Source organism: Lonchura striata, chromosome 4, assembly GCF_046129695.1.
Source record: "Lonchura striata isolate bLonStr1 chromosome 4, bLonStr1.mat, whole genome shotgun sequence".
NCBI lineage: Eukaryota > Metazoa > Chordata > Aves > Passeriformes > Estrildidae > Lonchura > Lonchura striata.
In genome coordinates, this window is record NC_134606.1 from 22,558,516 (window position 1) to 22,574,590 (window position 16,075).

At 42.2% G+C, this 16,075-nt stretch overlaps 1 long non-coding RNA gene across 1 annotated transcript in view; it reads right to left on the reverse strand.

Moving 5' to 3' along the window:
• Positions 1–2,478: 2,478 nt before the first annotated feature.
• LOC144246119 (uncharacterized) overlaps positions 2,479–16,075 on the reverse strand; it is a 58,911-nt gene continuing 45,314 nt past the window's right edge. Inside the window, exons 2-3 of the long non-coding RNA XR_013339804.1 lie at positions 12,646–12,700; positions 2,479–2,662 (exon numbers count right to left, since the gene is read on the reverse strand). This is a non-coding gene — a long non-coding RNA (uncharacterized LOC144246119). The remainder of the gene's footprint in view (positions 2,663–12,645; positions 12,701–16,075) is intronic.

The following is a 16,075-nucleotide window of genomic DNA, read 5'->3' on the forward strand; positions in this document are numbered from 1 at the left end:
TGGCACTACAGATCACAGATTCCTGTTACCACACAAAGACTTTAAAACCACAGGCCAACACTTCTGACTGTTGTTTGAATGGCAAAAAAAAAAAAAAAAAAAAAAAAAAAAAAAAAAAAAAATGAAGGTATGAAGAGAGATTTGAAATTTTGCAGAAATTTTGTAAGAGAGAGACAACCAAAAAGAGAACCCACAGTTTAGAAAAGAAGGGAGCAAAGAGACTAATTTAAAATACTGGATGCATTCAGCAGTGAGAAGCCTGCACTGGCCAGCAGTGGGTACCCCACCTCTAGCAGCAGCAGCCAGCTGCAGAATCACTGCCTGCCCTTGAGAGGCCATGGGCAGCACTGTTTTTCTTTTGACTGGAAATGAATGATGGTGTTTTCACTTTGATGATGCCTCTTTAGCAAATTTTTCTCCCCCCCCAGTCCTTGCTCTGTGAGGGAAATACGTGACTGAAAGCAGTGGTTAGCAGAATTCATAAGCCCTTCCACAGGCAGGAGTAAAGAATTATATTTGCAACCTCTCCTTGCAAATACTAAAAAAAACTTAAACAAAATATGGCTTAAAACTAAACCTTCATCAGCTCATTTCCATCAGTATTGCTCCAATGACTTGTGAACAAAATTGTGTATCAAGCTGATGAGCATTGGGATGTTACCACTGGAGCTGCAGAGCCCTGGTCCTGGCTGTCTTCTCAGTGCACCCATAGGTGTGAGAATTCTCTCCTTAACATGAGGTGTACACAAAACTAAAGTGCCCTTCAAGTCCTCTCCAGATTGCAATCACTGTCCAGAAGACCTGGAACACCCAGAAATATTTTCCAGAGTAATGAACATCTCGGTGGCCATCAGGAACTGGAGTAGGGCTGGGGTGATGCCAGTAAGGGATCTGGCAGAGCAGGAAGAGCTGTGAAGGAGAGCAGATTCTGCAGCTGGTGAGAACTGTGCAGGAGTTCTGGGATGGAAGGAGGGACAAAGCAGAGTGGGTGGGGGCTGAGCAGATCTCCAGCACCTGCAACAGCAAAGCCACACAGGAGGCTGTGGCAGAGTGGATGTGCGAAGGTGAGCCTGCTCAAGTTAGGAAAATTGTCTAAACCCGCAAGACCTTTAAATTCAAAATTAATATCAAGGCTATATATTTTAGAAAGTTCTGTGAGCATGAGATTTCTTCAGTTGCAGTGGCAGGGAATGGACGTGGGAAAGCGTTCAGTATTTCTACAGCCCAAGGTGCTAAGACCAAGCAGCTGAAAGGGATCTGCACGGCAGAAGGATATCGGGGTGTGTCAGCCACGGGAGCAGAAGGACAATGCAGAGCTGCAACTCCCTTCCGCCCCTGCCCCTCTGCCAGACATCCGGATTCCAGGCACAAAAGGGCAAAGCCGCTTTTTTCCCCTTGAATAGCTTTTTGGGACTCTGAGAGGCTGCCCTGGAGACTGCCAAAACCCTGCTGCTGCCCAAACAAGGTGCTAGCTCTAGGTTCAATTAATTAATGATGTCTTGGGTGATAATTGTAGCAGAACTGGAACCAGACGTGGTAGTAAAATATCTTGAGCCTGTTTCCATTTTCCCCGCCTCTTATTTCCCTAGAACAGCTGATTTGTCACTTGCAGGTAAAGAGCCATGGCTCTGCTGTCAGGGGGATGTATTTCTAGTGTAATGATGCATGACAGACATGTAATGATGCATGATGTGTGTCCTAGCTGCATTTTTGACTCCTCTTGCTTTTTCTTAATGTATGTTCAAGTAAAGATCTGTTAAAAAAAAAAAAAACTAAACTAAAAAACCCTAAACAAACAAACAAAAAAACACCAAAAAAACTCCCAAAAACCAAAAAACCAAACCCGAAACCCCAACCAACCAACAAAAACCAACTTCTTTTTTTTTTTTTTCTTCCACTCTCCAGTGGAATTTAAACAAACAAACAAACAAAAATCCCTGCCACTCAGAGTTTCCTGTTCAGGATATTCCCCAAACAAGCAAATATGCAGCACTTCTCTATGGCATACGTATATGCTTGAATGTCCACCTTCCTGGAGACTGGGCAACTGCAGGATATGCAAAATCTTTGCCTGGAAACCATAATATTACCATATTATTAATATATTATAATATCAATTATTACTATCCAAAATCTTGTAGAGAATATCAAGTGCTGACCTAATAGCAGGGGAATAAAACCACGAAGCAGTACCATGCAATTTTTTTTTCTTTACCTGGTGAAGCATTTGGATAAGAACTATGTATGCCTTTTTATTTGCTGCATTTCAAATAACCATTCAGCACTGCTTTTATTTTTCTGTTCATTTGAATAAGTTTTATGAGTTGGTGTTGTGATGTGAATTTTTTATTGCTGTTATCACATATGTCATTGTGTCTTCAGGGTGTGGAATTCCATGAGGAAAACATCTTTTGAAGGTGAGTTTTGGCTGGTTAGTTGACAGGTACTTGGTAGACAGGTACTTAGACTGCACAGCCCAGAGCTTCTCCTGGGCTTTCTATAAAGTCTACACACCCAGTCCATGATCAGTCCACCTTCTCCCTGGCTGCACAGCCCTGGCTGGAGGAAGCTGCAGTGTCCCCAGGAGCTCAGTGTATGCCTGTGGATACCTTGGCAAAGGGGGCACCTTGTAGAGATGCCAAGGAGCCCATTTAGTCCCCTGCTGAGAGAAAAGACAACTTTCACACCAGTTTTCCAACATGGTAAAAAAAAAGTTATGTTTTTGATTAACCTTGACTTCACAGTTACTAGCAATAGAGAAACCTAGGATAAATAGAGGAAGTATAGGAAGAAAGCTAGAGAATAATAAATTTTAAAACCTTAAAAGAAAACTCCCATGAGCTGGGACTAGATGGCAAGTCCCACATTCCTCTTAAGTTATCAAGTGTTGGGTGCAGGGGGAGTTAAGAAGCCTGTCAGTCCTGCTGGAAGGAAGCATTTGCCTAAGAGAAATCTATTATTTTTCATTCCCATTTGTACTGGGCTGTGGCCTCAATCCAAGTCAGGGACCAGTTCTCAGAAGGGAATTAGAAGGCAAAGCCAGTAACTAAGTGCCAGACTAATTCTGCCAGACCTGTAAGCATGCTACCAGCTATAGCTGGGTGAAAACTGCCAGCACACCAGGAGGACCTTGCAGCATCCAAGCTCCAAGTGGAGATACCAGGCCCATGGGAGAGTGCTTGAAGACCAGTAAGACCAACAAATCCAATAGAGGTAAAGAGAAAAACAAATCTCCCTAGGTCAGAATCAGGACAGTCCCTGCAACTGTCCATTAATGGGTTTTTTTGTTGCAGACTCCCATCCTACAAAACTCTGAGGTCCCTGATTCTGATTTTAGGCTTGTAACTCAGGACTATTTGCTGAAAATTACAGGTTTAAACATTCTGATAATTTTGCCTTGTGGTAAAAAAAAAAACAAAAACAAAAACAAACAAACAAAAACAAAACAGGTCTATTTTGTTTTCTTCAATGGAAAATTAACTTTTAAATGCTATTATTAGGGTGGGTTTTTTTTGTTTTGGTGCTTGGGGTTTTTTTCCCTAAAACCTAGTTGCCTCTGATGGGAGATTCTGTTCCTCCAGAATTTGTTCTCACTCATAATCAAAATATCCCACATTCCATAACCATGAACAGAACAGTAAAGCTGAGCACTGCAGTTTCCAACCTCTTGGTCTCATTTACCCACAGACATGAGGGAAGCCTAGAAAAAAAGAGATTTCAAGTTTGGCTGCTCCGCTAAAGCACTTCAACTTGCATTTCCTATCTTCACACATGGCCAATTCCCAAATGGTCAAAGGGGTCACATGAAGGAAACTGAGTACTAAAATAAGTTTCCCATCTAACATAGCTCTGCACCTTGTGAAAACACATTCCACAGACAGACTAGTCACAGCAGAGGGAACAATACCTTGTAAATGTTTTAAAAGCATATCAACTTCCAAGGTTCACAGTGGGAAAACTGTGCCTAAACCTTTAATATTATTCCATGTATTGGCAAAATTCACTGCTGATTTTTGTCTGCAAAATTTTACAGAAAATTTCATGGGATTGTACATCTGTAAATTATTTTTGAATACAAGATGTGTCTGGGTTAATCCTAGCTGAGATGTTCCTCAGCAGTGGCCTAGACACACAGAGCCAAGAACAGCTGGGACAGGGCAGCAAGTGGGCAGGTAACCTCAAAGTACAGCTCACAGCAGGGAATTTCAAAGAAAGATGGAGGCTTCTCCTCAGGGAGATGGACTTTAACCACCTTTCATGTGCAACTGCTGGTGAGCAAAGAAATAAATAATGCACCCAGTGGAAGATACTCATCTTCTGAGCTACCCTAGTCAGCTGGGGCCACATGTGCTCAGTGTCCTGGGAACTGCTGAACCCTGTGAGCCCTGCAGACAGAAGGAAAAACCAGAGATGAGCTAAAGGGCAGGTCCCCAAGGAGAAATCCACAGGTCCATGTAGTCCAGCCACTGTGCTCTGTCACCATTAGCACCTCTGCCAAAGTTCTCCATCTGCATCTTTATCTCCACTCAACTTTCTTACTGAAATTCCCTTTCTAAATCCAAAAAATCTGTGTCCCTTGGTACCCATACGAATACCTCTCTTCAGAGGCATGGAAATGTTCTGCTGCCACTATCACATTGCAGCAAACTGCCTCTCGCTTCAATCCAGGATCCCATTCAAAAAGAACTTCTTGTTCACTTCACTCTGCAAGTTTTCTTATTCCCTTTCCTTGCAGGCTTTCTGCTGCTTCACCCAGGACCTCATTTCTTGTGGCTATCTCTGAGTGAAAGATAAGAGAAAAAGACACTTTTTTTTTCTTCATCTAAATAAAAAGACACAAGAAAAAAATTATGTCTGCTTGCCACAGGGCCATTCAGTGTTGTAACTGTCAAGCTTAAATTTAGTCTTATTTCCCATTGTAACTTGATATTCTGCCTATTTTTCATATTTAAAAGCCAACTAGCAGACATTGAACAAAAAAGCTATAAGCTTTACAGTTCTGGCATAAATGGCTAACATTTGGGGAGCAAAAGACCTGCTGTAGTTATAAAAATTAATTTCCTCTTTCTTTTTTTCTCTCTTGGCTTCTCTCTCCACATTGTCTCTCTATATTTTCTTCTAGATCTTCCTCTTAATTTCCCTTCTCATATTTTTTATTTTGGTTCTGGATTAATTTTTCTGAAGCTAAAAAAAATAGGGACTTGCAAGTATTTTCTTTTATAAAGGTCACACGATTGTTTGCACTGGATTACATCTGTAAATGAGACAAGTTCATCTGACACCAGCAGCAGAATGTAAGAGATATGAATATGCACAACTGGAGCCTGGGCACCTTCCCAGGTGGGCTGTGCACACCCATCCTTAGCCACCAGCTGCCATCTGTTCCACCTAGGATACCTGCACCATTTAATGTAGGGTTTTGTGATAACTTGAACTCCCCCAAAACACCAGGCTATAGAGCCTAATCCACATCTTATTTTTATTTTACCTATCTTTCTAGGCAGACTTTTCTTGTTCCAGACCAGTTCAGCAACACCACCTTCATCCTCTTAAGGTTGTCATTTCAGCTGCTCTGTTTTCCATGCTGAATTTCCATTTAAAACTCTGCTCCTGACCTTCCAGACATCCATAAAATTCCACAAGAAACTGGTCAGTGATCCAAGCTCTCACAGAAATTACTTTCTTAAAACTATTTAGCAGGATATGATGCCCATAAACTCTCCAGAGATTCAAAGACAGGAAGAAGCTAATTTTTTACAAAAGTAAGACCTACTGGGTAGATCAAGGAATCTGTTCTTCGGTCCCATTCCTGAGTAATGAGGTGAGTATTAACAGCAGAGGCTTCAGGGACATTTTGTGTTTGAATGCTGGTGGAAGAGTAACCCTTTTCTCTTTCTAGAGTAATGATTATTTAATTCAAAATGTAACTGCTCATGCTGGGAAGACTTAATAGCTTGGTATGTTGAATATTCACCTGGGATACATATATCATGGGGTTTGTTTCTTTCACTAAACAAGGAAAATATTTTAATGTGGTAAAGCCGTAAGTTCAGCCTGGCCCTTTACTGTCCCAAAAGAGGACTCCAAACACTAGCATAGCATTTACAAGGCTTTACAACCTCTGCAAAATGAGCAAAACAAAAATTCACAGACCATTATGTATTCAATTAATCTTTGGTGGCTAGAAGATGAGAGAAATTGCAGAAAAATAACAAAGTTATATAAAACAATTGTTTTACAAACTCAGAATTTTACTCTTATAGCTACAAACATTTTATTAAAAATGCTGGCAATTCCTGCCAACTCCCAACTACAACTGCAGTCAGGCATTAGCAACACTGGAGCTAGTAAGCATCCCACAGGCCTTTTTCAGATGTGCCTCACCTGCATGGAGAATGAGTGTACCAGCCTACCTAGACAGCAGAGACTGCTGTCCTTCTGCATTCTTCCAAAAGCATTTGAAAGGTGCAAGTCTCATTCTGCATCAGACCAAAACCAAAAGTAAAAAAAAAAAAAACAAAAAACAAAAACAAACAAGAAGTAAGGTTTTCTGCTGTACAAGTGCAGCTGAAATACTCTCTCCTATGTAGCAATGCTGAATTTCAATTCAGGATGTCCAAAAAAATGGATAAGGGAAAACATGATCACCAAAGCAGAGCCATAAGGACCCATCACTATTACTCTTTCTATAATTGTGATCACAATAATAAGCAATAATGATGTACTGGAGCCATTCAATAAGTTAGGAAAACTTGTGAAGTCCAGTTTTACTGACACACCTAATTTCCTTGTAACTTTTCTATGCTAATGTCAAAGATGGGTAAAAAAAGTTTAGTAATTCATACAGAGCTGAAGTCTCTTCCCTCCAGCTAGCCAGAGAAAAAATGGGATAGACTGATCTCTGCCCTGCTCAGCTGTGCAATGTTAATTGTTAAGTACATGTGTGCCTGTGCTGTCAAAACTGCCATCCCTGCTCTGCCAAACCTACCAAGAGCTCATTTCCTACAAATAATGACTGCACATATTCTGGAAGAGCACGAGCACTTGTGCTTCACCACACAGTATAGGCTGTTTCTGTGCATTTGAAGTAATACAGGTTTAAAGAGGTTTGACAGGTACATCCCAGTAGAATAATTTTTACTGGCCAGTTGCATGTGACAAATAATCAATAATGAATTCTCAGTGTGAAAAACCAGTGTGATCATCTTTTGGGTTAAAACTCTTCTAAGATTCCTCAAAATAGTGCTAAATTAAACAGTGGTAGAAGTCCAGAGAATTTTACAAATTATCTGGAAACAGAGAAAAAAAATCCTAGAGTGACTAATGTGCTCATGCAACTTCAGACACATTGTGGGAAATTATTTCAAAATCTCACTGCAGCATAGAACCTAAAATCTGCAGCAGGGGGACATAGAGAAAAGGCTTAAACCCCTTTTGCATAAACAATATCCAGCAGAAATCCACATTTACAAACTGACTTACGGGCAGTTGCACAAGGGAGCTGGGGTTCACGTCTCCCAGCACATTTTTGCTTGGCTGAGGCTTTCTCACAGACATAAGCTCCACTGCAAATGGCTTTGAAGTCCTGTGCGCACCTGCATAGATTACAAAGAAGGGAAGGCAGGTCCCTCCACACCCAAACTGTAAATTAACAATGCAACATGTCAAGTTAAGATATGCCCTCCGGCACCTTGTTTTAAAGTCAGACCAATGGCTGACAATCTCCTGATACACTTACTTAACCCTTTCCCTGAAATTCACACCCAGTTTTCAGACTCCTGAAAGAAGAAACAAATTTAGAAGAGTAACTCTGTGGGGGTTTTTTTTGTTTGTTTGGTTTTTTTTCCCAGTTCAAACCTGGGCCATCCGGTTTAATTCAAAGCAGGAACATAATTTTTTCTGCACAAAACAGAAGTTACCACTGTACTGATTTGACTTTTTCAGAGTGCTTTGAACAGCAATAGCTTTGGCCTGTGGATATGTCACAGGCTGAAGAGAACCAGGCTCTGCCTTTCCATTTCATCTGTTACTCCTGGAAGAACCCCCATTTATGGGTAGGTCATGGCAATTACTGACTTTATTTCACCAAAACCCTTCAGGAGGTTCTGTTCTTCCACCAGAAAAGTGTGTCACCAGTAGCTGCAGCTTTGAAAAGTGCTTTTAACTGAAGAAAGAACAAGTATAGTCACCCAAACTGCAAGACTTCCTAGTCTTACTGTACTCTTTTTCCTTACTTCCTCTGCTTTGTCATGGTAGCTCTGTAAACAATCACACTCATCATGGCCCATCACTTCAGATCTAGTTGTAGGTGACAACTAATTCTTGTCCCATCTGCAATACTATCCTTATCCTGACCTAACCTCCTCTTGACCCTATCTCATGTCACAGATCCTACAGCTGTGGGGAACTAGCTTGTGGGACTAAAGCACCTTGCTGACCTTGAAGTGATTTCTGCAAGGGAGAGCCCAATGCCTGCTGCGACTCCGTGCTCCAGCACTGCCTCTATTTGACAAGTTTGCACACAAGCAGACATACAGGAACAGAGCTGAGGTACTGAGGGGCTGCTGGGGCTGGGCAAGGGTGCATCTCTCATCCCTCTAGCCACCGGCACAAGGCCAAGCACACACCCACTTACAGAAAGGCACAAGGCACCGCTGAGTTGGTGCAGCCATCTCCATGTCTCCCACCTGCTCTTCCAGGAAAATCATGCAGCCCACTCTGGTCTGTGGTGCTTGCTGATGGCATCCCAACACCCTCCACCCTGAAGGTGAGAGGCTGGAAGCATCTAGATTGGCCTGCTATTTTATAGTGTGGATCTGGTGGTCCAAACCATCCTTGTCCCAGAAGTGGTAACACCGAAGAGTGGAGCTGAGCCAGAGAGGGACCAGACTGCAGTTCATCCCTGAAGCACCAGAAGTCAGGGATGATTTCTGCACCCAGGTGCTGGTCCTTACAGCAAGACCTAAAGTACTCCTGACCAATGATAAGAAAGATCATCCAGGTATCCAGCTGTACTACTGGAAAACTGTGCTCATCTTCTTCCTGCCAATGACATATGATTCTACTGCCAGGAAAAAGGCTCTTCACTCAAGACAAGTGCAAATAAACGCCAAGAACTGCAGTCTATATGATAAAATATGCTTTTCCAATATTAACTGAAATTTCCACATTTGGATATTCTTTGACTGTTTGCTTTTGTTGGAAAAAAAAATAAAATAATGGACATTTTTAAATGTTCCTTCTTCTGTCTCAAACACACATCTCCTTCCTTCTCACAAGCCCACAAGGAAGGGATCCAACCATGTTTTTCAGAAAATGGTAACAATTAATAAAATTCAAAAAGCTGATTTTTGGAAGTTTCTTCTCTTTATTGAAAACAACTGTAACTCTAATAAACATGTGTCTGTTTTAGGTGGTTTAGTTGAAGTAGCTAACTCCAAGCACTTTGGTACATATCTTTATCTACATCAAAAGGAAATAAATATACTAGGACACAAGCAAAAAAGGAGGAAAAAAAATATTAGGGAATGGCAACCACCAGCCATACTAAAGAATGTGAAGAGGAAAAAGAGACAGAAATAGGAGCTAGTTTCTTCAGGTGAAAGCTGAATTGTGTCTTTCATTCAAAGATAACCAAACAATAAGAGTAAACCATCCGATTGTTCAATAAATATCTGAAATGGAATAAGGAAGAAACAGAGGTGATTAATAGGAAGGATGTAAAGAAGGACCACTGTGATGCAATGGTGGTGTCTTCATTGCTTTTAAGAGCATCTTGAATTCCACAGTGTTTCTCCATTGAAGGAACTGAATTCAGGTGTAGATTTTTTTGTTTGATTGTTTGTTCTCCTATAATTATGCAGCCAAGATAACAGGAGTAGTCAATGCTGTAACACACTCTGTTGCACCCCAGAATGTTATCATTGTTGGGGAGCAGATTATGTAGGGAAATGTGATCAGAATATTTTCAAAAAAGGAGACAAATCAGCAGGTTCCTAGACTCATGTCTAAGGTGATATTCCAGGCACTCTCTGTCTTCTGTCTCCTATTAAAACAAAACAAAACAAAACAAAAAACCCCACAAAAATCTGTTCCCATTTAAAAAATGTACACAAAGAATGCAAAGGAGAACACAAAACACAAACACCCCACCACCCCTAGGGAAATCGCAGATAACAAGAGACTAACAAGGTCTCACACCCAGATTGTGAGATCAAAAGGAAAAGGGCCCAGATAGGGAACTTTCAGTATCGAGTTGAAAAGTCAGCAAGCCAATGACTTGATGCTTGTTGCCTGATAAATTTCTAAGACTAGGACAACAAAGTATCCCAAAATCAGACAGGATGAGGAATGGCATTTCAGATGGTTCCAGTGGATTGAAGCTATCATTTGTCCTCCACGTGGTGTTAAATGATGGATTTTTAGGGTTTTTAATGAGCAGACCTTAAACTTAACAACAGCTTAAAAAGGGTGTGCACATTAGATTTAAAAAAAAAATGTAAAATGGATTGATGGATGGATGGGAACAGAACAGAATTAAAGCAATCAGGAGTGTCTAAATGCTCCTCCTGGTCAAAAAACTACTTTTAGAAAACATGCCAAATAATGCCAGCACCTGACCTCAGTCACCTTTTTTTCTGTGCTTTCTGCCCTGCTTTTCAATTTCATCTCAAGAGCCTTCTATCATCATCTTAAGAATCTAAACCTCTAAGTTCCCTCAATGAGAGAATATAGTGCATTAGCTATAATAAGCAGAACACTGAAATTACTGCCCTGATATTGATTTTCTCAAGTTAATAATATAGAATGCAACCAGCACATAAAAATGCATTACTTTAATTTCAAAGGAAAGGGCAACTAGTTCTAATCTCAAAAGTGATTGAAAATAGCACTAGGGAGTGTCTCGCTTATTCTAATTCACTGAATTCACACTGCTTTGACTTAGCTGGAAGAGAAACAAAGACCCTCTGAAAGTATTAGAGAATTTGAACTATTGGGAGGAGCAGCAATCAGTTCTACCCTGAGCTAATCTTAAGGGCAGAGTACCTACACACTCAGTAGAGAGGTACCTCATTAATTCTATGAAATACTGATACAGAAATTGAGCAAAGTGTTAATTACTTTTCTTTGAGGGCCATTGCAAGTAAAGGCTTGGAGTTCCCACTGCCAGGAGTTCCCTTCAAATATGTCATGAATCTAATTGACCTGTTATCTCAGAGGTACAAAAAATAGCTTTTTATAAAACCATGGTTCAGAGGAAGAGACTGACTGCTTGGGGTCCACCAGACTCCTCAACCTTTTATCTTCCATTTTCACTCCTCAGCCAAATTGCCACTCCTCATAATTCCAGATATAAACTTTGGTGTTTTAAAAACTCTTCCTATTACACAGACATTGAGAAACCAGTTGGCAGATGCCCTCCTTGTCCTATAAACATCTCTATACTATGTTTTAGTTACTGGTCAAATCTCATTCAGCTGCCTCTAGAAAACTGTTTTCTGCCAACATTCTGACACTCAGTAGTGGGTACCTACATCCCTTGCTTCACATTAGAATTACCCTCCTGATCTTGTTCTTCTCTGACTATGTAGCCAGGGATTGCTGTAGAGTTAATATTATACTGCAGAGGTGCCCAGGTGCCCTGGCAAAGATCAGGACTTACTGGGCCAAGGGCTGTACAAACAGTAAGGAACAGGGCCTGCCTGTAAAGCCTGAAATCTAAACACACAGTGCAGGCAAAGGTAGACTCCCATTTCCCTGTGACAGGTGGGAGGGGATGCCACCTCCCTCTGACCATCCCCTTCCCTTCCATCCAGCACTGATGATGAGGTTCTGTTCCATGGGGCTTTCCTGCAAGACCTCCTCTGGCAAGGAGAAATCCCACATTCCTTGGGGATCTCCCTTGATACACTTGTGAGTTTCTTGCTGCACAGGATCCATACTTATGAAGAGCTGATCCCTGCCCACATCACACACACACACACACATACAGCCCCCCACCATGGCAGCCCATGTAATCTGTGCACACATACACAGACACACAGGCAGAGCATTCTGCCTAGCCCTAGGAAAACTCAGGACTGCCTACTTTGCCCTTGGGCAACAAAATTTCCTCACACACTGCACCCCCGCCTGAAACTATATCTGCACCCAGGTCTCACAGCACCTACTTCTCAAGGGCATCCAAAGCAGCTTTTTCTCTCACTGCAATATGATCTGATTCACACTCAGACTTGTGTGACATGGCATGACATGACATGACATGACATGACATGACATGACATGACATGACACACAACCTTGAATTCACCCATATTATATTTAACACTGGAAACAGTCCAGTGTCCTCAGGTCCCCATGTAGGATACAGCAGTGAGCTTCCCTGTGTTGGTTGTAGTGATGGCATCACACTACTTGAGGTCACCACCCAAACTAAACTTGGTCTTACAAGTGACTCCCTCTTCAAGGCAGAATCAATTCTCAGTGTCTCCCAGCATTTCACCTAACTGGCTACTACTATAATGGCAGACAGCCTTTAAATGAGTCCTGTAAATTCAAGAAAAAAAACCAAGTGTGGATAGATATGAAGAGTATGGATATGAAAAGTATGGACAGACTGATGAAGAAAACCAGAAGAGCATTTACCTCTGGGTGCTTGGTGGTACTCCTGAGTCATGAGAGCATGCTCACATCAGTTGCTCTGAAAACAAGAGAAAGCAAACACTAAATTGACAAATAATTAAGGTTAGCCAAATATAACTTTGGAATTTATTTCCAGAGGATAAAACTCTGACTGCTGGCAAGTTGAGATGTCCTTAAGGATAAAAAACAACGCTAATTTAACCCTCAGACTGCTACAACCCTTTCTCTGGGATGTCCCAGTTGGAAATATGTGTGAATGAGCTCTGTAGACCGTGTGTTAAAAACCAAATATTTCAGGAAGCATTCAAACTGACTGCACATTCTCTGCACAAAAGATCTGTGGATGTTCAATAGATCTGGAAGCTCTGGAACATGTTTGGCTTAGTGTGCATGCTCAATTTTGTTGAATAACATGAGCAGGGCAAATCTAGAATCCAGAACACTTCAGATTTTTATAGACTGGAGACTCACACAAGCAGAACAACACTCTCTGAAATCCACAGGACTTTCAGGTTGTGCACATACTGGGTTGCTAATCTCTGCATGTGCTGTAGAAACGGTGCAGGTTTCCAGATTTATGTCAGCTCAGGCAAGGATCAGTCACTGAGTAGGGCTTCCTACTGGCTGAAAACCCTGGGCCAGTGTAAAAACCCTGAGGCCCTGCCTAGGAGCATGTCTGCAAGGAAAATGAGGTGTTCTCAGGGGCACTCAGATCTGTGGAGGCTCTGTGCTAGCCCCGTGGCAACAACAAAGGCTTGCTCCTGTCCACTTTGCCTCTCACATACAGAAGCTTTCTTCTTCAGAGAGCCTGTGCCAGCTGTCAGTATCCAGAAGGCCGTGCTTGTTTGTACTAGCCCAGATGAGGAGCCCATGCAATGCTAATTATATGCCGTAGGTACCTGTTAAGCCATTTTACAGACAGTTGTGTGCCTTTATAATTTAAAGGGACAAGTGCAGTGAGTTACATGTAAATGAGGTCTGGCTTAGTGTCACAGCATCTATAGAGGACACAAGAGAGTAAAATAAACTGGGGAGCCCTTTTCTTCTCTGCATTACTACAGAGGAGGCAGGAAAGCAGAGGCTGGTGTTGCTTACTGACAGGCAACAGGGGTTTGTTAGCACAGCCAGAGGCACTGCCCTAAACGACAGCGTACCTGCCAGGAACAGGGTGTAGCAGAAGCCTCTCCCCACCAAACCCCGGCCAGCAGGTTGGGCAGTCCTGGAGGGAGGGAAAGGCTGCACACAAGCTCTCCCATCCCAAACCCCTGGGGCCAGCTTCCCGCCCAGCATCACCGCCTGCTACTAGGAGGATAAACCCAAGAAGAAATGTGCATGAAGGAAAAAGTAAGAGAAGGAGGAAAATGGCTAGGGAAGTAAAGTTCATTGTACCTATGGCCAAGTTCCCAGAGCTGTGCAGTTTCCTAGGAGGTAATACATGATAGCACAGCTTCAATCCATGAACAAAAAAGAGTAGCATTATTTTGCTCACTGCAGTGCGACTTCAGTTATGATGCTTAATGAAGGCAAAAGCCTGGCACACTGACCTCATGTCACAAGACATCGATGATAGACAACAAAGGACTTTTTCCAAAAGGCTGGTATTCTTGTGTGTCCTTTCTTCCAGATTCTTCCATCTTTCTACATTAATATTAGTCAAATCTGAAAACCAACACCAGAAACTGAACCAGAAATTATATTTCTTCTCTCTTAGTTTGGATGGTGATCTGAGGGGTTGGACAGGCTGATGCAACTTAACAGGCCTGAGATTTTTAACTCTACTGACTTTCATGAAGATATTCCTGATTTGCACATACAATGTGCCTGGTCACTTTCAGACATCACTTTGCCACAGAATTTGTGATGCTGAGGACAGTTCCTACAGTGGTGTCTGCTGGAGCAAATTACTGGCTCCCCCTTCAGATGGTCATTCCTGATGATCAGGGAAAAGTCATTTGGGGGAAAGATAAAATTTCAGCTTCTTAACTGGCCTATCTAGAAACCTGAATGGATTTATGGAAAATGAAGGAGACTCTGGAAATCCAGAAAAGTGCAGTGCCAGATTGAGGAGTCAACTCACTGCCTGTTACCACTGCAGGCAGGCATGGTACAGGAGGTGCTTCACAAACCAGACATAGCTGTGGAAAGGCCCACACTTCTCCCAGTGCTTTGCTAGATGAGCAAGTCCTAAGTGCCACCCACTGGAGAAACCACCCTTCTCTCCCTGCTTTCCTTCAGGCCAGAGATACCTCCAGGGATTAGATCATCCCTTGGTGTCAGGATTTGTGCTGTGCTCGGTTGCCAGCCATGGGTGGATGTGTTATTAGTCAGATTTAAATGTCTAAAACATCATTTGTGCAACCACCCCAGGGTATGGCTATGAATGTGCTCAGGATGAAAATTGGAAAAAGAAGTTCAATAAGCAGAAAAACAGTGTCTGAGTTGGTGCTCCCTACAAGCAAGTCAAATCTAGTCACAGCAAGTTAGCTAATGTGCTTTACCACCAGATTTACTACAGAATGTGTTTGCTATTGAATGCTTCTTTAGTTGCTTCATGTTGTTCTACTAGATGCAGTATGCACTTGGTATGTATCTCTTAAAAGAACAAAAGGAAGCTGAGGAGTCCCACACAAGGGACATACCTCTAGGGCTCCCACAACAGGCATTAAATCCAGGGGACTTCATAGGCTATGAGCATACAGAGTTATTTATCTACCTAACCTGGGGCTTGCAGGCTGTCACTCTGTGTTCAAAGCACGTCTCTGTGGCCCTAGGATGCCACTGTCCTCACAGAGCAGTAAAATCACAAGGAACTCCAGACAGAAATGGTAAAATATGAACCCAATCTCAGAGGAATATAACACACTACAAGCAGCTGGCATGGTATAAACCTGTTTTAAACATTTTCATGACAAAAAAAAAAAAAAAAAAAAAAAAAAAGACTCTATTTTAAAGGATTTTACTCATGCTTTTCATTACCAACACAAAATTAATGACCACAGCCCAACACTTTGTGGAAACCAGGCATGGGAGCTACCAGAGGAGCTGGAGTAAAGCAGCCAAGTTGAAATAGTGTCCAATATCTCCTCACGCAGTGCTCGTCCTCCTTATGGGCTGCCTCTAGATCAGTTGTCACGGGAGAAGCTGTGCTTTCCTCCTCCTATAGCACTGGGGAGGAATAAAAAGCCAGGGCTGTAGCTCTCAAGGGAAGAAAGGGAATTGCTGTGGAACCCACAAAAAAAGTACAGAACCAAGGAACCAAGGAACGTGGGGCTTTTGAGGCATTTGGGCTGGCAATGTCAGTTCAGATCTCTGGCTGACGTTTGCACACATTTGCTTCTCCTCAACCTCTGTGCACTCTGAAGCCCAGGCCCCAAGAAACAGGAGTGATGAGCAGCTCAAACACTGCCCATGCAAACACACCATCACCATCCCT